The sequence below is a fragment of the Meleagris gallopavo genome, chromosome 3, assembly GCF_905368555.1.
Source record: "Meleagris gallopavo chromosome 3, MGAL_WU_HG_1.1, whole genome shotgun sequence".
NCBI lineage: Eukaryota > Metazoa > Chordata > Aves > Galliformes > Phasianidae > Meleagris > Meleagris gallopavo.
Window position 1 is genome coordinate 8638409 of NC_139406.1, and position 25026 is coordinate 8663434.

Below are 25026 nucleotides of genomic sequence, written 5' to 3' on the forward strand. Positions count from 1 at the left end.
ACCTGCAGGCCTCAGAGCCCTGTTGTACCTTTGTCTTGCCTTTAGGATCTTGTCCTGTTTCTGATGGTGCTGACCAGCGGCTAAAAACTGAAAGACCTTCTGCAGAAGGTTTCCAAAACTACTTCCTCACTAAGCCCATCTTCTCATTGAAAATGCACAGCTATCTCATGCAGATGACTTCAGTTACAATTCCCTGACACTTAGGTTAAGCATAAATCCCTTTCCTCTAAATACAGCCTTTTGTGATGCATCTACTTTAACTGATTCAGAAATGATTTCTCAACCCAGCAGAAAATCAAGCTGTCTCTTTTACTTTCTGCAAGCACATTCAATGGATTTGACCTTGAGATAACTATTGTCCATTCCTGTCACAGCCAGAATACACATAATTCACTTCGAGCATTTGTTTAAGTCAGCAATATGACAGAAAAAGACATCTCTATATTTTTACACTAAAAAAGCCTTACAAAAGAGCTATTCTGTATAAAGAAGGTACATAACAAAGAATAGCAAGTTTTCACAATTTTGCTTCCAGTTTCACTAGGGCAGCAAAATGAAGTGGCTCTGCTCCATCCCCACACCTAACACACGCACTACACAGATAAGAAAAGACAGGTTTTACAACACGTTGGATAAACTGCTGCTCCCCATTACCGCTGGGAAAACTAAGAACGGAAATAAAAGTTGTATAACAAGCAGCAGAGCACAGAACCAACAAAAAAAGCACAATTCAATGCTGTGCTCAATGCACATCTCAGAGGACTTTGCTGGATCCTCGCTCTCTCCTAAAGAAGTGCTCATTCCAGGAGTGGTTGAACACCGCAGAGTGATCATGGGCTCCAACAGAAGTCTGTGAATACGTTCCCAAGAAGCTCCCAACTGTGCTTCAAAACCCAAGATGACTGCCATTTAAGGTTCTTGAGGGCTGAAAGAGCTTACACATAAGATTTTCCTCTTGAAACCAAGAACATCAGGACCCAGAAAGAGTTCCAGCTGATTTTCCAAGCAGTGAGTGACTGGCTTTCTTAAATACAGCTGCTTTCTTCATTAGAAGACTAAAAATAGTTCTGCTCCTAGCAGGCTGACTTCCTCTTAAGCGTTCTGCCATATCCATGTGTGTATTTCATTCAGGGTTTCTGCATGTCTACGCCACTGTGATTCTATTTCAGCCTTTAAGTACATTCAAGAAATTTTTCATTTCCCTCTTCCATATTCACTCCAGATGTCCTGAACTGTCCAAAACTGTTTCATGTTAGGAGAATTTGTAGGGATATTCTGGCATTCACACTGCTTGCATCTGCTTCAGTGCTTTTAGGAAAGATCAACTTTCTTCCCCAACTGCTAGCAAACACGGACAACAAGTTTATGGTTTTTAAACATCCATGATTAACAGTAGATGCTTTGCTTGTTTCTCATGCAGAAAGAATAACTAAATACTACCTTATCAAACTTCCTTTTTTTTTTTTTTTTTTTTCTTTTTGCAATAGATGCTAGAGTGAGAAAACTGAGGAACTGAAATATTTCCATATGTCTCAGAAAGCATACTGCAACGGCAGTGCACACTTCTTCACAGCGCTGTGCCAGCATGCAAAAACCCTGTTTTGAAAAGATATCCAGACGGAGAGCTGGGAGACTGTTGAAGCACACGTTGCAGTGCTCCTCTCAATACCAGTCACCTTGTTTTCCAGACTATGCAAAAACTGTGCACTGCTGCTCTCTTCTAGCTCTCAGGGTGGCTGTGAAAATCAAAGAGGAGGGTAGAATCAAACACAGGAAGGTAGAGGTATATCCTTATGTTTCCCCTTAACATTAAGTTTCTATAGAAACATAGAATGGGTTGCAGGGAACCTCAGAGATCATCTGGTTCCAACCCTTCAGCCATGGACAAGGCAGACACCCACCAGATCAGGTTGCAGAGGCCTTGAACACCTCCAGGGATGGGACATTCACAACATCCCTAGGCAATCTGTTCAAGTGCCTCACCACGCTCTGAGTAAAGAATTTCTGCCCGGCATGTAACTTAAATTTCCCCTTTTTTAATTTAGGACCATTCCTCCTTGTCCTATCACTATCAGCCCATATAAAAAGTTGGTCCTCCTCTCATTTATAAGCTCCCTTCAAGTACTGGAGGGCCACAATGAGGTCTCCCTGGAGTCCTCTCCACGCTAAACAAGCCCAACTCCTTCAACCTCTCTTCATAGAAGAGATGCTCCAACTCTTTGATCATCTACATAGCCCTCCTCCGGATCCTCTCCAAAAGCTCCATATCTTCCCTGTGTCAGGGGCCACAGGCCTGGACACAGTACTCCAGATGGAGCTTCACGAGGGCAGAGTAGAGGGGGACAATCCCCTCCCTCTCCCTGCTGCCACCCCCTTTTGATAGGGGCAGCCTAGGATACTGTTGGCTTCCTGAGTTGCACTGGTGGATCATATACAGCTTTTCATCCAACAGGACTCACAAGTCCTTCTCCGCAGGGCTGCTCTCAAGGAACCTATCTGCACTCATGCCTGGGATTGCTCCAACTCAAGTGCAACACCTTGCACTTAGCTTTATTAAACTTCATTCAACTCTCATGTGTCCACTTTTCAAGGCTGTTGAGATCCCTATGAATGGCATCCCTTCCTTCTATTTTATCAACTGCACTACTCATCTTGGTCTGTCACCAGCAAACTTGCTGGGGGTGCGCTCGTTCCCACTGTCTATATCATTCATAAAGATTTTGAAGAGCACTGCTGCCACGACAGACTCCCAGGGGACACCACTCATGACCAGCCTCCACTTGGACATAGATATGTTGACCACAATTGTCTTGCTGTGACCATACAACCAACTCTTTGTTCACTGACTAGTCCAGCCTTCAAATCCATATCTCTCCAATTTAGAGATGAGGATATGATGTGGGTCCTTGTCAAAGGCCTTGCACAAGTCCTGATAGATGACATCAGTTGACCTTCCTTTGCCCACCAATGCCATCACTCCATCACAGAAGGCCACCAGACTGATCAGACATGATCTGCTCTTGGTGAAGCTACACTGGCTGTCTCAGATCTCCTCCTTGTATCACAGGTACCTTAACATCTCTTCCAAGAGGATCAGCTCTGTGGTCTTCCCAAGCACAAGTATGAGGCTCACCAGCCTGTAGTTCCCCAGGTCTTCCTTTCTCCCTTTCTTAAAATTGGGAGTTATTTGTCCTTGTCCCTTTTTTCAGTCACTAGGGTTTTTGTTTGACAGCCATGGCTTTTCAAATATGATGGAGAGTGGCTTGGTAACCACATCAGCCAGTTCTTTCAGGACCCTAGGATGCATATTGTCTGGCCCCATAGACTGATACACATCCAGCCTCATGTGGCAGTTTCAAACTCTTACAGTGGAAGGGATTTTGCTTCCCACTGTTTCCTCATGGAGGTTCAGGGACATGAGAGGTATGGGAAGCCTGGCTGCCAGTGAATACCAAAGCAAAAAACTCACTGAATACCACAGCCTTCTCCATGTTTGTTGAAGCCAGTTCTCCCTCCTCATTTATCAGAGGGGTACATTCTCCTTAGCCTGTCTCTTCTGACCATTGTATGTAAAGAATCCCTTACTGTTTTTTCATATCCCTTGCCAAGTTCAGTTACACGTGCATCTAAATTTTCCTGATCCCATCTCTGCATGTCCAGACAGCATCCCTGCATAGCTCCCATGGTACTCATCCCTGCTTCAACGGTCTGTACTTTTCCTTCTTATTCCTCAGTCTGACCAGCAGGTCCTTGTTCAGCCATGCTGATTTCCTACCTCCTCTGCTTGATTTCTTATACTGGGTGATGGAGAGCTCTTGTGCTCTCAGAAAAGTGTATTAAAGAGTTACCATCCCTATGTTCCTAAGAACGCTTTCCCAGGTGTCCTTAGGAACCACCTCCTCCAAAAATTCCTTAAACATGCTTGGTTCTATGTAGCTCTGAAGGGTTCTTGAAGACCCAGATCTAAACTAAGAGCCTGTGGCATGCGTTCAGTGTTGGACAAACTGCATTAACATTAGACTGGCACACCAATGATAGTCTTGCACTGTTAGAGAAATGCATTTGCTTCTGCACCAGGAAAACTTCAGAGGTCATACCCAGCCACTGCTCAGCATTCCCAGAAACCAATGGAAAAGTTCTTAAAGCTTTGTTAAGAACTTCACAGATATCCCATGGATTTAAAAGGATGCAGCCCTTGAGATAAGAGATAAAAATTTTCTTCCCTAGGAAGATCAGCAAGAGGGACATTAGGGATCAGCTCCACGGTGGATGAGGAGCCAGAACTTAGCAGAGCTGAATCCCCCAGCTCCCGTGACTGCAAGGAAACTTCTGCCAATCCCAATACTCTTTTCTCTTGAATTCCTGAACATGACTCTCCACATTGCTTTACAACTCTGAACAGTATACTTTGCAACAATGGGAACACCAGTTAAACCAATTCCTAAAATTCAAATCAGGAATTTACTTTTCCAAAGCTTTAGCTTTAAAGTATCATGCACTTCACTGAATCAGTCCAGGATACAGCTGTGAAACAACAGTTTTCTAGTACTCAAGATATTTCTAGAGAAAAAGGATTTGCATAAACATGATGAAACACTGGTAGCATTTCTGCCCAACCTTAATCTTCTTCCAAGTGTAGATGTGTTATCTAATGAACTTAAACAAGTACAACCCTAATACAGATAAGCTGGTTACAAAATTTTCATGCTGGGGAAGATAATTTAAAGAGAACTCCAAGTCTTGTTTTTAGTCTTGAGTTGCAATCATGTGGATTACTAAATGTGTTGAGAATGCAAAGTGTTGAGAATCCCCAATCCTTTCTTACCCTATTTGCTTCTAGAAGAGCTGAGGTTGGTTCCAACCTCACAGTCTCAGGTCAGAAGTTGTTCTGAGAATGGTACTGCTTTGGACTTCTTGAAGAGAAAAGGGAAAGTAGAAATATGAAATATGAATATCCAGAAAGCTGAAAAACTCATCTAACTCCTCCCTCCCGTCATCTAACTCCTCCCTCAAATGTACACTAGGTAATACCACCCTGAATAAAATAGTCTTGGCCATTTGTTATGCTACTAAAAAAACCTCAGGTTTCAGCCCCCTCTTTCTTCATAAATAGGAAATAACTCACAAGAAGCCAACTCAAGTACAAAGTAAATTCATCTGGATATATTTTGCTCTAAACTGTGCTGCTGCACTCTCATGGCAATGCCAACCAAGAACAAAACTTGGCTTGCTGTATCCTTTCCCTCTAAATGTCTTGTTCTGACCAAACAACTATTCTGTTTTCTGATTAAACACTATATGGAGTGTGTTAATTTCTGCTTCAGCTGATTTTGCTACACTAAATGCAAATGCTTCCTGTACTTATGAATACAATCTGTTCATAGTGAATAGTTTAGAAAATCTGGCTGAGTTAAAACAGCAACAGTATCCATGTGGGACCAATCTTCCCTGGACAACTCTTGTACTTTGATTCATAAATTCTTTCCATAGGAAGTATCTGTGGAAAATCTCCAGCACATCCAGAAATGCAGAACTCTGTTGTTTGAGTTATTATAAGTCCTGCATACTTACTGCTTCTCCCTTTATTTTTTAATTTATATAAGCATTGGCCCTTGGGTTCATATGAGACACTTCTATGCCTATTTTTCATTACTATAGAATGTGTATTTTAATAACTGCAGTACCATCCATCATGCAGTGCATCCATGCACTACCACATGAACCTATTAAAAAACAACTTCCAGTTCTGAAAAACCTTATTTCTGTACCTCTTCACCTGCTGCTATCATTCTGTATATTTGACCTGTGGAATAAAGATCCACTTGTTTGATTATGAGGTAAATGTACCACTATCTGGCTTAGAGAACAGTATGTCAGGAAATGACAAAAAAAGTCCTGTAAGAGGTGAGGGTCACAGCAGTGAGCAATGGTAAATCTACAAAGGAATGACTAAGACCCATAGTATTCATGATCCAGCACGTATGGAGCAGAAGAGCACTGGAGGAAAGTGTGGCTGTGGGGATGTCAGAACACATCCAGTATTTGTAAAAGACACTGGAGGCTGAAGGGTTTGTTTCCACACCAACAGTACATTTTGGACATGCTTAGTTGCCCAGAATGGAGAGCTTAAGCATGCCTGGGTGGTCTTTTGCTCATCTCTGGCAGTAAGAGCAATTGCAATTTGTCATGCATTTCTGCAGCAGTGCCAGGTGTAGCCTTGAAACGAGGAGCCCTCATGCAGCTAGGAGCCTTGTTTATGAAGTGGTCCCAACAGAGGGACCCTAAGTCTTTCCTGAATTAAGACTTACATAATCTTTACTAGAACATTGTAGGAGCCAGTCTGGAAGAAAGAAAAAACTAGCAGTTATTACATATGAGAATCCAGGAACAAACATTTTAAGATCACGATGGCAACTTACTAAAATCTCCTGTCTAAGTTCTCTTTAAGTTCACTGCAACAACATAAGGCCTTTTCACAGAGCATTTGTCCTCAATTGTTTGCCTCTGTCAGACTTAGGTTTATCCAGCATCTCTTTTCTCTTTTTTTCCCTGCTTTCTTCAAATGGTTTCTGTTCCTCATGTTTCCACAGCTCATCAACCAAGGAAGTTCAGGTGTACCTTGAAGGTAGTGCCCACTGGATGTTGCAGTCCTCATCTCTGAGCAGCAATTCTCTCACAGTTTGTCCAACTCCTACCCAGCCACTTCACTCCAGGCTAGAACAGTAGTTGCAAATATGAAATTGCAGAGGATCACAAAATGGTTGAGGGTGGCAGGACCCTCTGGAGCTCATCTGGTCTAACCCCTGCTCACATAGGACCACCCAGAGCGGGGTGCCCAGGCCCACATCCAGGTGGCTTCTGGAGATCTCCAGAGGGGAGATCACATCCTCTCTGGCAGCCTGTTCCAGTGCTTTATCGCTCACACAGCACATAAGTGCATCCTGACATTTAGACAGAACAAGTATCTTATCTTTCACACCAAGACAAGGTTCTAGCTCGTTCTTCCTCTTAGCAGGAATGCTGTGGCAGCAGAATTCTTTGGGTAAGCATTCAGTGGGTTTCTTTTAAAAACTGAATTAGTCAGATGCAGAGTATGTCTAGAACAGAACAAAGCCAGAGATAAAGTCCTTTTTCAGCTCTAGCTATGGCAGCTGAAGATGATCTTTCCAGCTGCTTCTCACCCCTGTCAGAAGATACAGCAAATTGACCTGCTAGAGTGAGTATTTTTCAGGTAAAATGAGCAAAACTTACTCAAGATGTTTAAATATTTAGTCTTTGCTCACCTAATTTGTCCTGAGTTAAGCAGGTTTATGAGTGGTCCCCACAATGCTGAGCCACAAGTCAGACTGGCCAGTAACCTCTGATGTCAGTAATAAATCTCCAGGTAGAAGATTGCTATTGGTAGTAGCTTTCTCAGCTGGCTGGGAAATATGCATGATAGAACCTGTAGCTGCAGCCCTGGACTAATGTAAATGCTTTTTATCACCAGTATAGCTTCTTCTTTTCCTTGTGGGATTGCCCTAACGTTACAAGCAACTTTATGCAGTATGATCTGTTCTATGCTACAGCCGAAAACAGATCAGCTTGCTCACGTAAGTCCTGCTGGGTTATTATCCAGCACTTCTGAGAACAGGAAGGACAGCAGGTATACAATTTTTCTTAAATAGTGCCTGGAAGGAGGAACTTTAATTTCTTCCACATAATAAATAAGTAAAACAATTTAAAATTCATCTCTAATAAGTGTTCACTGTATGTAGTTCACCTAGCATTTTTCTCTAACTCTCAGAAGATCTTAAGTAGTTTAGCACAATACGAGTATCTTTGGTTTCAGAGGCAAGGAAGACTGTTAAGAAATGTCAGAGATTACCTTCCATTAAGCTTGCCAGTTTGTAAACATGAAAGTGCACACACATGGCATTTGACTATGCCCTGATCATTTTGAGCAAAAAGCAGGTATGACAAGTGTTCTCATTTAAGTTGTAGTCATTACCTCATGCTTCATACTTTCTGTTGATAGCAACCTTGTCATGCAGCCAAACAAACAACAACCAGCATAAAGAAAATCGATCATCCTGTTCTTATAGTACAGAAATGTACATAATAAAACCCATCAATTCCCACAGAGATACACTTTAAAATAGTTAGGTTGCCGCTATAAAAGAGAGACATAAAATAAAAATAGGCTAACAGCATCTAAAGCTATTCTGTTGAGATGTCTGCAGCTGTAAATGGGTTAGTTTGGCTTTTTGAATTATAGTTTACAGACACATCTATACAGAATTACAGCTATGAGTTACTGGTGTGTATGGTTTAATGGATGTTCCTGCTCTCTGGTACTGAAAGCTCCCCATCTGGAGTTTTGCTTCTCAACAGATCTAATCAACTAATACTATGTTTTACAATATTTTCTTATTAGCTACTAAACTTGTGATTCTTGGACCCAAGGAATGAAGTAGAGAGAGCTACACACGTTTGATTTATGTGAAAGTGGTCTCTATTTTTGTCTGTTTGCACTATAGATATATTTGCCCCGAGAAAGTCAAAAGGCTTATGTTTCTCCAATTTTTTTAATTCCCCTATTTAAATGCAATTTAAAATACAGCTGAGTGCACTGATTAAACTTTACACGTTATTGTTTCCTTGGTAGCCCTTACACAGTTTCCATTAGCTCTATAGCCAGTCCATGGCCTTATCCTATAACACTCTTTCACATGAGTAACTATTATCAAATGCTAACATATGCAAACTCTACCTCACTCAGCAACTTCCTTAATTGATAATAGCATTATGAAAAGAATTGAAACAACACCTTTGAATAGCGTCTGCCTCTATTATTCCTTTTTAATTTCTTGCTTCTATTACTGAGCGTATGGCTAGTACCTAAAAGGATCTGTAAGCAATATGATGAAACACACCTTTCATTTTCATCCAGCTGGATTTCAAGGACACTGGCCATTTGTAAGACATTTTGCCATGGCTCTCCTGATTCATCCATCAGAGGTAGCTTTTGAGAGCTGTCACTAACCTGAGCTAAGGTTTGAAACAGTGCAATGAAAAACTCAACATTAGGCACAGAAATCTCCAGGCTGAGCTCCCTGTATGGAGCTCCCTGCACAGAGTTCACACGACCTGGCTCACCTTGAGAAAGATGTTTGTATTACACCATACATTCACATAAATAATACCTGTATCTTCAAAGCAGCAGCCCAATTACACCAGCTCTGTGTATGAACAGCACTAATACAGAAAACCAAGCAGTTTAGGTGAGGTATAAAATCTATATGAGCAATAAACAGTGCATTAGCGAGACACGCTGGGCTGCTGGGGAAAAAAAAAATCAGTGTAAAGGCAAAGCATGGAATTTCAGACAGGAGTCAAGCAGATCCCAGCACAGACTGCAGATGGGCACTGCCATGCGAGTCTGATGTGGTCTTCCTGGCGGTAACCGAAGACAGGTAAATACTACTGCTGTGAAAATTTTATCTGTCTTAGTAACTCAGCTCCCCTCTGTACTGCTTGTCTCCCTGACTTCTAACATCTGCTGCATAGAACACGGAAAAGCACTCCACAGGATTTCTAAGGAAAGCTGCCTTGTAAGCATGCAAGAGAGCTTTGCTCATTCTTTTCTGTCAGCAATTGATTTCAACTTCAACCCCAGTTTCTAAAAGTTAGGAAAAATCTATCTGCCCATGCCAGCGCCGTCCGATGGGGCACCAAGGCAGAGCAGGGCTGTGGGAAGGGAACTCAGGCAAGGGGTCAGGAGCTGAGAGAAAGTGGGGCCAAGCTGTACTATGGGCTTTGCCAGAGCGTCAGATTACGGTGTGACTCGACCGAGTGAGGTGAGGTGAGAGGACTGGAAAGGAGATCTGTGGCCCTGTTGCTGTTACAAATTGAAACCATGATGTAAATGGAGGAGGGGACAGCTGCATTATTCACGAATGACGGGGTGGCATCCATAGTGAAGGCAAGCCCTGCTCATCAAAATCTCACTCTCTCCGCTGACCTTATCTCCAGAGGTAAACCAGCCGGCGGGCATAATCCCATATGACATTGCTCTCAGCTTCCCGCTCCAGATTTCCAGGGCAGGTCATAAATACGAGCAAAACAGATGGCTATTCTTGGTAGCCAGTATATCGCGATGGCTTTCGCTAGGAACATCTGCAAATCCCCTGATGGCAGGGGTCGGCCTACTGCCGGCCATCCCGCATCCCGCACAGCTCCCCCACCACCTCAGCTCAACTTCTACACCCGCACTGTGTGTAGAGCAGCAATTGATTTCGTGATTAGCATTTGATATTTATACAAGCGGAGAAGAGAGAGGGGGGAAAAAATCTGTCAGAAATAGCTTTACAGATGAGTCTTCTCATTGTCTAACAAGCTTTTCATTGTTTTTAATTTTCATTTCTCTCCATGGTTCAGGGCACTTTGAAAAAAATCTATTCAGCAGTTTCCCACTCATAATTCAAGAAAGAGAGTCATGTATTATAATAGAGATAATTAGCTTTGACTGAAAATAATAAGCTTGGCACCAAATATCCCCCCACTACTGCACAGAATAACCATTTATCGTCTTATATACTCTCCATCAAGCCTAATTACTGCAACAGTAATTACTAACCTGTTGAAAGAACAAAAGGAAATGCAACTTGTTCTAAACCAAAATAAGGAGTACATTGCTGCTTCTAATATGGGCAATATGGACCTAATTCTAATATGGACCACCCCTTTTCAGAGCACATTCACGTGATGCCATTTAGAGCCCTCTCAGCACATATATTTGTGCCCCCCAAAAAGAAAATACATCCACAAATAGCCTGATTTGAATAGCTAGGGCCCACTCCTTGGGGCCAAATTTCTGTTCTGTTACACTGAAGGAATTCCAGGGATTTTTGGGTTTCTGGGAATTTAAGAGAGCAGCGCCTGTCCCCAGCTGCCTGCTGCGATGCGGCAGATTTCCATATGCTGGACAGCTTTGCTTGCTTACTTTCCTGACCTGCCAAACCTCTCCCTGGCTGTTACTCTATCTCTCAACAGATATGCTGCCAATCACACCAAAGAGTGACAAGAAAAGATTCAAACAAATACAGCCCTCTGGATTCAAAGAATAACACACACTTAAAGGGTTTACAGTACAGCTTTTAACTGCAGAAGCGTATTGTGTTCATCACTGCATCTCTCCCTAGTTCCACTCTACCATTGTTGCTCCTGTTTAAATTCAGCTTTGAGTTCTACCTCTGACAGCTGATTAAGCGCTGGAAAAAAGCAGCAAGAGACATAACCAATTCTTCTGCTGCTCAAAGTGCTCCCCATGTTCACAAGAAGTGGCACTGGGGAGAGTTACGCAACCATCCAAGAAAGAAGAGTGAGGCGTCATCAGCTTCCATGGAATGGCTTGCATTGGAAGGGACCTTAAATGTCACCTAGTTCCACCCTAAGCATGGACTGCTGCTCTGATTTTGGCAAGTAGAGATGGGGGAACCTGGTGCCTTCTAGACACCATCAGTACTTTGCAAAATGCAGACTGCCAAAGTTGTTACGCTCATTCAATCCAGGAACTGGAACAATGCCACACAGCATATGCAAGCATTCACAGCTAATCAAATTGGCTGAAATTTCAGATATTGAATATTCTCTGGGAAACTGCTTGCAGTCATTCCACAGCATGTAAACAACACAACCCTCCCACCTCCAAAACCCCCAACAAGCTATAAAGTAATTCACTACATGAAGACAACCCAAAAATACAGTCTCGAAAGCCTCAGAGGCAGCAATCTGAAGCATTAAACAGGCATGAGTTTTTTCTTTGCCTCAAAATAATGAGACTGGTTTAAGGAGACTTTTGAGGCTTTTGATTTTTTTGTTTTTTTTTAATTTTTCTGAGTTTTTGACTTTACCCCCTTACATTTTGAGGCTTTATGGACATTACATTTCAGGGCATTTTCACCAGTAAGAGGCCTAGAAGTGACTTTAAAATAATAATAATTAAATTAAATTAAAATCACTGCTTATCTCCCCCAGTCACACAACCCCAATGTGATACAGGCTTTAAGAAGAACACAACAAAGACTCCAAGAACTGCCATGCATTTGCTTCCAATCAGTGGGTTCACTTGCTCCGGTGAATGCACACTGCTAGGTGACATTCAGGCTGTCAGGGGAGAGAGATTCCCAATATTACAAGGCTACTAACAAATGCAGAAGCCAGGACCTGTGATTATCCTATGCACAGAGAGGCACCACGTATTTTCAACATAAAGGGGAAATGTCATAGCTTAATGGCTATGTCATTGTGGGTTTTGAAAATATACTGCAGTAGGATAAGATCACCAGTGTTTTCCACAGCTTTTTCTTGGCTATAAACAATATATGCTATGTTTTATTAATAAAAGTAAACACATTTTTCCTTCCCACAAGCCTACTTAGGTATTATACTTTAAGATTTTGTTAGTGAATTTAAGAGAAGCTTACAGCAGGGTTGGAGACTAGTAGATAAGCTGTAAACGACAATGTAAAAATCCGTAATTTTCCCCTGACAAAACTAAGGGGCATATCTGATCAATATCTTAAAAGGAAAAGACCTGAAAGTAAATTTGAATATAGTATTTAGCAATAACACAAGACAACATTTAGCATTAACACAACGTCAACTCAGGCATCAAAAGCAAATGGAATTACTTAATTTTCCTGTCTGCCCAGCAATAAAATATTCAGTTATGGGGGTTAGTCTATGTGCCACAATACATTACCCCACTAGCTGAAAGAAAATTGTTTCAATGGATTTGTTTGAAAATTCTGTTTTCCCACCTTCCTAGTTGATTTCTTGTTTAGTCATTGAATTGCATTTCTCTTTGTTCTTTCCCCAGCAGAACTAATAGCAGCTGCTCTCTGCTACTTGCAACATACTGTCTAACTGGACCAGGACAAAAAAACAGTTCTAAGCTGTAGGCATTGCTCCATCTGGAGAATGGTTATACCAGTTGTAAAAGACAGGAGATCTTTAGTATGCCTAGGATTGATACAGTTTTCCTTGCTGTAAGTCTGCTTTCAGGCACCCCAGCTAGTTGCTTTATCCTGCATGAGTCAGAGCAAAAAGGCCCACTCAGGAAAAACATCCAAAGGAAACTGTAGCAAACTGGTTAGCTAGAAGTAGGACAGGCCAATGCCAAAATCAGAACCTCAAATATAAATACCTGAACTTGGGAAATACAGACCTTAATTTCACATGTATTTCCTGGATCTACAATGGAAATCAGAAGGCTTTCTAATGTCTGTAATTATTTCTACTTGTAATGATGTTGTTTGGTCACTAGTGCTGTTTGGCTGTTTCGATGCTTTCAGGAAAAGAAGTGGTTTGCAAAGAAAGAGAAAAAAGAAAAATGAAGCATAACTCATTTTGTTTGGAACTATTGCTTTCGTCACTAGTAAATACTTCTTTAAGCACTTCTGAGAGTCAAACCACTCCAATTCCCAGACACACTCCATAGAAGTCACAAAAATGACCGTGACCTACCTCAGTGAGTGTATAAATCTGGCTTTTTGCTGAACAGAAGCTTCAAGATTCAAGATGATAAACGTACAAAAAACCTTCAGATTTGCAGCCAAATCCTAAAGAGACATAGTCAAAACAGAGGATTTGTTTTCAACATGAGCACACTCAGCATCAGTAGATCTTTGGCCTTCAAGTCTCTTCAAGGCTCGCTCGCACCACTATCTTTGTTAAATATCACACAGTAACTCTTCTCAGAATAGGTGGATTCATTTATCCAAAGTTTATGCAAAGTTTTTACAACAGTTCTCTTTCACAGAATGAACCACACAGAGAGTACATCCTCTCACATGGTCTTATAAAGAAAGGACTATTACACACTTTCAGGCTGAACATGTTTTTGACTTCAGCACAAATTATTCCCCCTCAATAGCTGGCTTCATTGAGGTTACAAGATTGGTTGCAAAGAGAAATACATTACAGATAACAAATTCTCCAAGATATAGCTGTCTGCACAGCTGATACAGCAGGGCACACAGAACTAGGTATCAAGAATAATGCATGCTTTGTTGTAGATGAAAATGAAACTTCTTGCATACCGAGTTAATATAGATCTTGTTCAGAACATTTTTATGTCTAGGCTCATTATTCAGTTTGGAACTTCATAACAATCTCACCCTCGTGTGGCTTTACAACATACCCCATGGGAATAATGTAATGACTGGACACGTCTCTAGGATTTTATGTGCATTCTTTCAAAAAACTTGAAATGTGGTCAGAAGTATTGTCAGACTCTCTCTTTGAACAAACCCATCTGGACTGGAACTTCTTAGTCATAACAAAAAATTATAACTAAGTGAATTAACACTGCCCTTGTGACATTCTCTTCTACATACAAATAATGTTTTACTGCCTTTCCCTATCAGATAGATCCTCACTGCCCATAATGTGGCTTTGGCAATGCTTGGCTACTGCTGTCCACCTGATCTATGTTCACTCATTCTCTTCCTCTTGTGAGAAAAAGACCAAACATTAACTCCTTCTTCTGTTATTCAGGCTGGTGCATCTTTCTTGACCTAACCCTGCAGACTGACAGATGCTTTTGCTTGTAGTGCAGGCATCTTAATGGAAAAACTGAACTTCAGCAAGAACTATCAGTAGGTAAGGAAACAATACTATCATGTAAGTTTCTCCAAGGAACAAAATGCAGTTTTCGTCCATCCTACCTTACTGTTTAACCACAGAGTATTGCAAGTTTTGCAGGAAGCACCAAAAGAGAAATAACTGCTGCTGGAAATAGTCTACCCACACGTTTTCTGGATTAACAAAGCTCTACCTCTGTTACAATTCCCAGAGTAATTCCCAGGCCCCTCTGTCTCCCAGCACTGCCATCATCATGTCCTACGTCATTTATTGGTCTCTTTGCTCAGATAGGTCTACTTAGCCAAACTCTTGCAATCGCTGCCTGCTCCTCAGCACTAATGGCATCTCCCACATGGAACACCCAGAGATTAACATCAACAGTATATGGAGTACAACCAGATCTTTATGTAACCTGCTCTAAACAATACCACAGCCATATGCCACAGGTACAAGGTTTCCATTGTCCTCTGTGAAAACATGTACCGTGCTCCCTTTCCTCCTCCAAATGAGAAACTGTGTGTTGCTTCAAGTGCAACTAGTCATGCCCTAAAGCAAACAAATCTTCCTCAATTAATCCATCTATATCACCCAATAAAGCCTGACTCCTTTCACTGGCACCTCTTGGTTTCCAAATGTCCTGCATTAATCTCCTTCCCATTTCATATCTGGGTCATTATGGATCTGCAGCTCATTCATCTTTAACTGCTGGTTCAGATTTCAAGTCAGCTCTGCATAAAATGACCAAAACTTCCATGCCCACCAAGCCCAAGAAAATCTTCAAAAACCCACATCTGGATCCTTCTCCCAGTGACCAATTAACTTTCATATTTACAGAACATGATACTTGTTTCATCTGAACCTGATAATTAAAAAAAATATACAGTTGATAGTACAATGTCTAATTACAAGCCTGTAAGTTTCCATGGTTCAATGTACGTATGATCTTTGGTCAAAGCTTGGGCTGCTGTGGCACAGAAAAGGAATTAACACCTCTTCTCCTGTGACAGAAGGGTTAGCTCAGGCTAACGCTGACCAACATTAAGCACAAGTGAGTAGTATAGTTTGTAGCAAGTAAATAAATTCAATACTATGACATTCCTATATAGGAACATTCCGGAAAACTATTTTATACTCTCTACAAATACCATTTTGAAGGTATGTACCACAGTTATGCCAGAATTTCCTTCATACAGCAGCACAGGTTTGTCACAAAAAAGCTCCACATACTTTTTCGCAGTTATAGCAATGATAGTTGAATTTAGAGTCTTAACAGATATTAAAAACTGAGTGCATGAAGGAAGCATAAAGCAGAGGGAATGGTACTGGGACCCAGAGGTGTGATTTAGAGTTGGTTTGCTACACATGGAAAATCTAGGGACTCTACAGGGATCCTTAGAGATAGAGTTGATTGGAAGTTTTTCCATGAGATCACCAAAGAAATGTAATGACCCAAGATTCCCATGCACAAATTCTGGCCAGAATAATAACCACTCTGGCCTGGCTATATTAATTTTCGTGACCTGGGTGAAAGAAGGAAGAGGTACATGCTACGAACTTCCCCCCTTCCAGCTCACAACCTTACACACACTTCTCCCAGTCAAAGAGAGGCAACCCAGAACACAACCCACCTTCCAATAGCTATGAGAGAGCCTGTGATGTGCTCATCTGGACCCAGCCCAGAAGATTCCTAATGGCACCATGTTAACTCCAAGCTCCGACTGTCCTTCCCAAAGCTGAACACAAATACTGCTCTGAAATAGGATCTGTTCCATTTGTGAAGTTGAAATAAATAACGTTAGAAAACAGGTCCATCTGGAACTAAGAGAGCTGAAACATTGTTTTTGCGTTTTTCTTGATCCCCAGAGTATTTGAGGCTCCAGATGCATCGAGAAAGAAACTGGTTATTTTAAGAAGCCTTTTTAACCCACTGGCTAGATGGTGGAGAGGGAGAAGGAGGTTGAAATGGAAGCTGCCTAACGACAAAATCCATGAACTCTGACCTTCTGTCTGAAGATGAAAGCCGAGTTAGATGATTTTTCTATAGATGTCATTAAGGCAGCTTTTAAGGCTACCCTGTTTGAACTCTTAGTTGCACTTCAGTTCTGTAAACAACCGCCTGAGGGAGTTAAGTGAGTGGAAGTCCGAAAAAGTAAGAAGCGTTTTCAGCAGCGGAGAGTATCAATTATAGTGAGAAACCATTTATGTTCCACAGGGCCACTGGCTGTCACTATCTGTCTGACTATGGAGCCATATTTAGATGTTTAACAGGAGTTAATCAGCATATTCCTTAATAGGTGGGTGGAGATGTGTTGGCCTCACCACATAGGCAACACAGACATCAAAACAGGCTAACCAACATAATTTGAACCTGTTTAAACTCACTACTGGTAGCAAGCACAGGAACTGCAACACAATGTCAGAGAACTGGCATAATGTTCATTTAATTCAGGGTGCTTCTAACAAGCACCAGAGACCAGCAGACAACACTACCTAAGTGGTCAGCTCACAAACAGCAGCCCATCAGTGAAGGACTTCCTCCACTTTCAGCTCACTGTCCTCTGACACATTTTAAGTCTTACTTAAAGCAGTTCTGGGTGATTTTTTTTTCCCTTAGAAGCATCTGTAGATGACTCGTGGCAATGTATTCCACAAGTTTAATGGGTATTATATAGGACTGATCTGCTTGAATTCAAATTTACGGCATTCAATCTTTGCCTCATACAATTAGAAAAAAAAACAACAAAAAGTTCCACTCGGTCCAGGCTTTTATACCATTCATTAATTCATCATCAAAAAACTGAAGATCAGTTGTAGACATGGCCTAAATTGAGAACTATCCCTAGTTCTCTGCTCAGAGATCCACTTCTTCCCTTCTGCTGAGCTCCCAGTTGCCTGACCATGCTCCAAGGCACTGCAGTTCTTCCCAGAAACATTTTGCTACAGCACGTACTGCACAGTTTCATCTTGTGATTCCACTGTTAGGCTGAAGGCTTTAAAAGAAAAAGAGTGAGTCCAAAACTAGCAATTCCTCATAGAAATAAGCAAATAAGGGAAAAAGCTGCTAACATCAGATACTGGGGGGAGGGGAATAACTGGGATTGGTTGCAAAAAAAAGGAGAGAGCAAATGGGCCCAAAGTAAGATCCTAGCAAATGAGAAGAAAATCTCACTTAGCTGGCATGCACTTCAGTAAACAGGTTGCATACTATACTCTGCTTCCCCACCACACTCCAAACGCTGCTCACATACGGAGTGTGAATGTTCTTGTTCAAATCCCATAAGGTTTTTATTTCCTCTGCTTATTGACAAAACAGTAAAAACACTATGTTGAACAATTTTGCTACAAGAAAACAGCAGTTTGTCAGAACGATCGAATCAGGCATCCTTCAGTGGAAAAACCACAATGCTATTAGGCAGTGGAATGTAACAGAATAGTTCATTATATGGATACTAAAAGATGGCATTATTTTCTCTTAAAAGGTAGCGTTTATAAAAAGTACACACTATTACAGGCATATGAAAATTACTTAAAAAGGGAGTGCAGAATGATGTTGAGAGGTTAAGTGAGGTGTTCCCCTTTATCTCCTCAGACAATACAAACCAAGCTGATGCTCAAGGAAACTGAAAGGCAGTGAATTTACCAACAACAAAAGGATTTTTTATTTATTCAGTGCATGATAAATAAGCTATGAAACTCGCAGTCTCGAGCCATTATTAAAGCCAAGAGCTTATCGAGATTCAAAATGAGATTTTTATATATGCACACAATAGAAAAACTGGCAGTAGCTTAGAGTGGTAGCTTCTTTGGAAAACTTATAACAAGACCTAGAAGCTGAAGTTCCACCTTCAAAACTGATATAAGAACAAGACGATTACACCCACATGAATAAAGCCTTGTTCCATAATTGACTTCATCATTCACGACTGTTCAGGGGCTAAAGAGCTTCTTAACTGGAACTTACCCTACTTACTCATCTGACACTTTGAACAGCAAATCCAGCTAGCAGTCATTTGTCTGCTCTTGGTTTTCTGCAAAGACAATTTCTGTGCTTAAATCTGTTGTATCCTGGGGATGGCTAAGGTGGCTGAGGTGGTCGTTCACTGGCAAATTCCTCTCTAAGTTGCGAAAGTCCTGGAGTCCTAAAGAGGACAGGAAGAACTGTGGCTGCGAGCAGAATTTGGACTCCTAAATGTGTTGGCAATATGTTCTGTATCTACAAAGAGCTTTACTTGCCATTCTGGATTCTGTCCTTCATTTCTAAACTGCTTTGACAGAAGGCAAAATATTATTGTGCAAAAAAATACCCATAAAGTGAGCTGGGATTTGAATTAGGAAAGGGAATTCAGCAAGTAGCAAATTCACCAATGAATACAGCTTTTATTATTCCAAAGTATTTGCAAATATATGTTGAGTTCACTAGCTAGTTTCAGCTAGCACTGGCTATCCTATTTCAGTAAACTACAAACATTAAAATTAAAAGACAGAGAAAAATAAAGGCAACTTAGATACCTCTCTTCAGCCAGCCCACTGGGCACTTAGGGGCAAATATATGGTTACTCATAATTCTGGGACTTGCATTTTTCCAGGCTGAGGATCTTATGACAGAAACTTGGCACACAGTATCTGTGGGCAATACTTTCAAGTTCACTACCTGCCTGAATATGTATCATGTATTCGGGGTTAAACAAAATGGTTCCATCTACTGTTGCTGCAGGAATGGATCCACGTTCCCTTGCAATTGGTCATAAAAGGACTTATTTTTCTATTACAGAACCTCTCATCCAGAAATAGTAAATGGCTCCTTACTGTAACCACTGTTTCCCTCTGAAACGTCAACTGGGTCAGGAGAGAAATGTTCAAGGACAATAGCAACCAAGCCTCTCCCCCTTTACTTGTTTTTTGAATAACTGTACCAAATTTTTCACTTTACCAGAAGGAATGACTATTACTTCTCCGTAATCATATGGCCCTGAACATGTTGTAATGAGAGTATGTCATTGGTGCTTCTGTCATATAGCCTACAGAAACAAAAAGAAAACTTCCTTTTTTTAAAAAAAAGACAGAAGTAGCAATAAGATGACAGAGATACTTCTGTAGGAGAGTCAGTTTTGGGTCATCTTCTTGCCAGTAAAAAGAGAATTGTCAGAGCATAAAGATACATAAAGAATTAGTCCACACCGCTAATGTATTACCAGCTTTCATCAGAGCATCATGCACATTAGATTTTTTTTTTGTAGACAACCCCGATCCAAAGGCAATTCTCTGATCATCTTCTGACAAACAGGAAAGACAAGTATACTCACTCAACTAAGAAGCCACTGGTCCTGCTACGATCAAAGCTGAGAGGCATCTCTTTGCACTGAGGCTAAGCTGGGGCAGTTTTCTCCATCAGATTGAGTATAGAAAACAGATTTAATGCTACTTACTTGTATCCCAATGCTGTTAATGGGCTTGATCAACTAATGTTCATGCACTGTTTTGAGGATGTAAGTATTCTTTTAATCTCTATTGGCAGAATATTTTCAGCACTGAGATCACTTGCTATATTAAATTCAAAGCAATAAAGAGAAAGAAAAGTTAATGTGTTTATGTGCTGAGTTTACATGTAAGGAAGGTAAATGGTTTAGACATAGGTACTTATCAGAAAGATCCTATTTGCTCTGCACAGCTATAACAAAGTTTTGGAAAAGACAAACAAGCAAGCAAGCAAACAAACAAAAAAAACCAGGGAGATTTGCCAGAAATTTTAGGAGTAATACTTTATTATTTGGCATTTCCATAACATGCCCCCCCTGCCACTGAAAAGGCTTGCCTTGACTGAATAACCTTTAATTTGCATTTACATTCTCATATCTTTATCTATTATGCATTACATGCACATGAAGCCAAGCCTCTGATCATACAGAGATGCTATTTAGAGTACACAAAACTTCCCTGGAGGGTTTCCATTTAGAGAAAGAAGCAGATTATCATAACTCTCATGCAATGGGAAGGAGAATACAAAAGGCGCAGCTATTTCCACTGCAGAGTATCAATGTCATTCATATGTCCCTATTTTAATATATTCATGTAAAGCAGCAGTCCTCCACAAAGAATTGGGAACAGGTTTCCAAGAACATCAGGTAGAAAATAGCTTTTGTTCTCTCTCCTGCTGTTGTCCAATTTGAACAGCAAAGAACTTCAGAATAAAATTTACAATAATCTGTTACGCAGCTCACCTGTAGTACTACAATTACAGATTTCAGAAGGCTACACGCTGCCTTTCATTTCCAGCATGCTTGGCCTCCACTGATGGATACAAAAGGGCAATGCAATTAAATCACATGGTAATAATTGTACAGAGTAAAACAAAGGGGAAGAACTCAACTGAAGAAAAAATGTAAAAATAAATAAATAAAATAAATAAATAAATAAATAATTCCATGTAAACTCATGCTGTTCATGTGTTTTGCTCAGGAGAGAACAGCAAATCTTAACAGGTAGCAGAGAAATCATGCTGAAACACTGGTGACAGAGTTTTGGTATGGAATGAGAAGTGGCAGAGAGGAGGAAGGAGATGGAGAGACAGTTTCTAAATTCTGCTGTTTTTTTTTTCTTTTAGAGCTTAATGCTGGGTCATTTATGGGAATGAGCTTGTGTGTTGGATTCTCCTTAGGGGCCAGATGGGAATGACTCCAAGGGGAATTCGTTCCAAAAAGAAGAACACTCAGACTGAGTATCTCAGTATTTAGCCAGCTGGAAGCCCAATCCCAAGACTGGAGGAATGAAATTCATTCTACTGGGACTCCATTTGTACTTCTGGAGTAACATCAAAGATAACACCTTTTTTCTGTTTCCTTCTAAATAAAGACACTTAGAAGATGCACCAGATTAGTCTTCTCTTGCATTCAGTGGTTGCTCTTTGCCTTCCTTCAAGGAGGATGCATTCAGTTAGACAGTGTATCACACTTACCCACTCCTATTGCTGTATTCATAAGGTGACTTGTACAAGAAACATTCTCAGTTGATCTAGTAGTCAGTCTCTGACTACAATGAGTTACCAGAGACACCTTATTCAAGCACTGACGTTAAAATAACTTGTTAGTCCAACTGGCTAGGATAAAATCTCTGCCTCAGAAGAACTTCCATGTCTGTGGCCAACTTTGCCAGCAGTTCCACCGGAGATCAAAAGCTGATGACTTCACACTGGGACTGCTCAGATAGCATGAGGCTGATCCAATATAAATTTCCAGATACGATGAACTAAAGTGAACAAAAGATCAGACCGCACTGTATCCTGAGCCCTCCAGCTGATTCCTTCACAGTAAAGCATTTATGTGCCACAAAATGTCAAGACAAACTAAAATGACCAGTTCAAAGTTCTGTGCTCATACATTTCAAGAAACAACAACTGGTTTGCATTTTTTCTCAACTACAATAAAGGGAGGAAGCATCTGGAAGCTTCATTTCTCCAAGCCCTGCTGAAACATTCTGTACTCTATGAGCTAATGAGCAAGAGCAAGGAAGAAGGCAGAGGTCTGTATAACCAGGATTTTTCACTTCCGCTGTATCACCAGCCTCATCCCAATGAGTTACCATATCCTGCAAGCTGGGAGAGTACATTTTGCCACCTCAGCTTGTGTGGACTGTACAGCCATAATAAATGGCCCAACAGTTTCTGTGTAACGGAATGAGGATAAGTATGTTCTTAGGCACAGACAAAAAAGAAAGAAAAAATAAACATCTTGTGAGGTGATGGTGCAGGGCAATCCAATTATATTAGCTGTAACGTGAAGTGACACCAGCTCCTAGTGCTCTGCAACCAACACCTTTTGCAATGGAGGGAATGGAGAGCTTCCTCTCTCCCTCATACCCAGCATTTAATCAATACTTGGCTTCCAGCTGCCTGGTGCTCCTCACAATATCATCCACATCATTCAACAAAGATTTTGCCTTTTCTCCTTCTCCCTTACCCTCCATCAGGATGAGAAGAAATTCTGAAGTGCCTGCAAGAGCTACACTGCTATGGTGTGCAAGAAGGGCAGACTTTGCTGCTCCTTGCACATATTAAGACCTCAGTTCCCATTTGATGTTTACTGTCAGATCCTTGGCTGCACCCCTCTGTGTTGATAACTTACACGCTAAGCATCCCTTTACACACTTCCATGCTAAGCATCTCTTTGTGGCAACACCTCAGTGGTGCAGCTTGCAAGTGCTGGGCCCAGTGAGATACTTCTGAAGCCATTTGTGAATGGCTGGGGGATTAGGACCATGAAATGAAGTAGAAGGTGTGCTGATCCTGCTGCACAAGAAAATCTTACAGCACTTTGGAAGGGCTTCTTTCCCTCTCCAGAGGCTATCTAGACCCTCGTTCAGGCATCAAATCAGATGCCTAATTTGATATCATCCTTGTACCGAACAACATGTGGCAGGACAGTTCATCATAAAGCTTACAAGGAATTCCTCCATTTTCTTTTCCTCTTCATTTCACCTTCCTTCTCTTAGCACCTCTCTGAAGTGGAATTGTTCCTAGCTTTTCAGATAAAAATAAAAAAAGATTGGTCATGAATCATGCAATTCCACTAATACCTAAAAACTACTGTACTGATGGGAAGAGAATCCTGACATTTTGACCCAAAATCTCATACATTAAAAATATACCAAATGTCCTTATTATAAAAAGCAGCAACAGAACAAATGTTAGAGATCAAATTCTTTACCGTGCAGCTGTACAAAAGAGGGATGCACGTTAGAGGTTTAGAATAGTAAGTGTGAAATGGTGAAAAGGGAAACATCTGCTACTTAATGAGACGTTACAAGCTTGTATTTTGTAATGAAAGTACACAAATTCAAGAGGAAAACAGAATCATACAGCCTGAAGCCAGGAAAATCCAAAGAGTGATGGACTGATCTTTAGGCCTTCAACATCAATAGTACTATTCACGCACATAAATGTTACATGTGTATTTTAGCACCTGGCTGAAGAATTAAAGCCTTAGCCTTAGATAGCAAATCAAGAGTTCACTGCTGGTTTTCAGCTTGCAGAAAAGACAGCCCATTTTGAGAAACGCACTGATTACCCTAGTTTATAATCTCTTTAATATCATGAGTTCTACAAAGATACATTTTGTTCCCTAGAGCTCCCCAGAAATCAGCTAAGCATATGGACTGCTTGCTTACACCTACTACAGAAGGCTGAGTATTGAGGATTTATATATTTTAGTCTATGTGGTGTAAATATGTATAAATTTATATTGTGTTAATTTATGGCATACACTACAGAAGGTTTTGCGTGAGCTACATTGCATTCCTTCCCACGTTTCTGCTGAAATATTCATCTTTGGGTCTTTTTCTCCATGTTTTCTTTAGTCTCGCCACAGATGTTTGGGCAGCTTGCGTTAAAAGGGAATATGCCTTAGAAGTACATTTAGGAATTTAGGTGATGAGAATACCAAACTCAACTGTGTGGCTACAGCCTGAGAGGATTAACAGGCTTGGTGAACACTCACCAATGTCTCAGACCTGCCTTCTGATACACTGGCACGCATCACAACGTAACTCAAATTCAGCACCACCAAGACAGACACTCAGTGCACAGAGAGCTGCCAAACTAGTGCCTGACAAACATTGCATTCACACATAAAACACGGATACATAAAGCTGCCGTGCCAAAAGTAGGACTGATTCTCACAAGAACAGGCACCTGTATATCAACAAACTGCACTCGGCATCACCACAAGCAGTCCCTCCCATCTGCCTGCACAGAGCACTCGAGAATGAAAATGTATGACAGAGTCCCATTCTCTCTGAAATCAGTAAGTCTCTTGCTGTCGGCTCAGCGAGAACAAGGTCAAGCCATTGGGCCAAAGCATAACCTTTATCTTTCACCGAGTCCTTATCACAAGTGTATCAATGCAGCCTTTGTGTACAAGGACTGGCAGCAGCCCAGAAGTCTCAGTGCCAAATCAGGGCCATAACATCCAGTAAGAGATATGAAGACATACAGAAAACCTTTTTGAAAGCCTGACCTAATCAAAAGAACTGGGGCTCCACACCATGTTTATTTGCTTACATTCAAGTTGTTCAGCAACACATAGAATTTTGCTGACTTCCCAGAATATAAAAACGCACAACTCCATGAATAGTACCGGAGGGAGTTACCTAAATAAACTAATGCATCACATATAGCTATTTAAATCTTCCATTTATTACAGAGTTGCATATGCAAAACATACTACTGACAGAGAGGAATGACCAAGAGGATACATCCGCAAATATTTTTTTCACACTGCTGTGAATTACCTTGAATTTTATTTTTGACCCTTTTTCCTCATTCATTGTCCAAAATCATTTATGTGCTCTGCATTTATAGCAATATACCGTAAGAGCTGGTTCAAAGTCCAGCACTGCTTCAGATTC

General features: G+C 41.0%; 1 long non-coding RNA gene across 1 annotated transcript; it reads left to right on the top strand.

The window, feature by feature from the left end:
• Positions 1 to 6338: 6338 nt before the first annotated feature.
• On the top strand, positions 6339 to 23271 carry LOC146544589 (uncharacterized). Its single transcript, XR_014882286.1, has 3 exons — positions 6339 to 7216; positions 14542 to 14646; positions 21230 to 23271. It is a non-coding gene; the product is annotated as an uncharacterized LOC146544589 (long non-coding RNA).
• The last annotated feature ends 1755 nt before the right edge of the window (positions 23272 to 25026 follow it).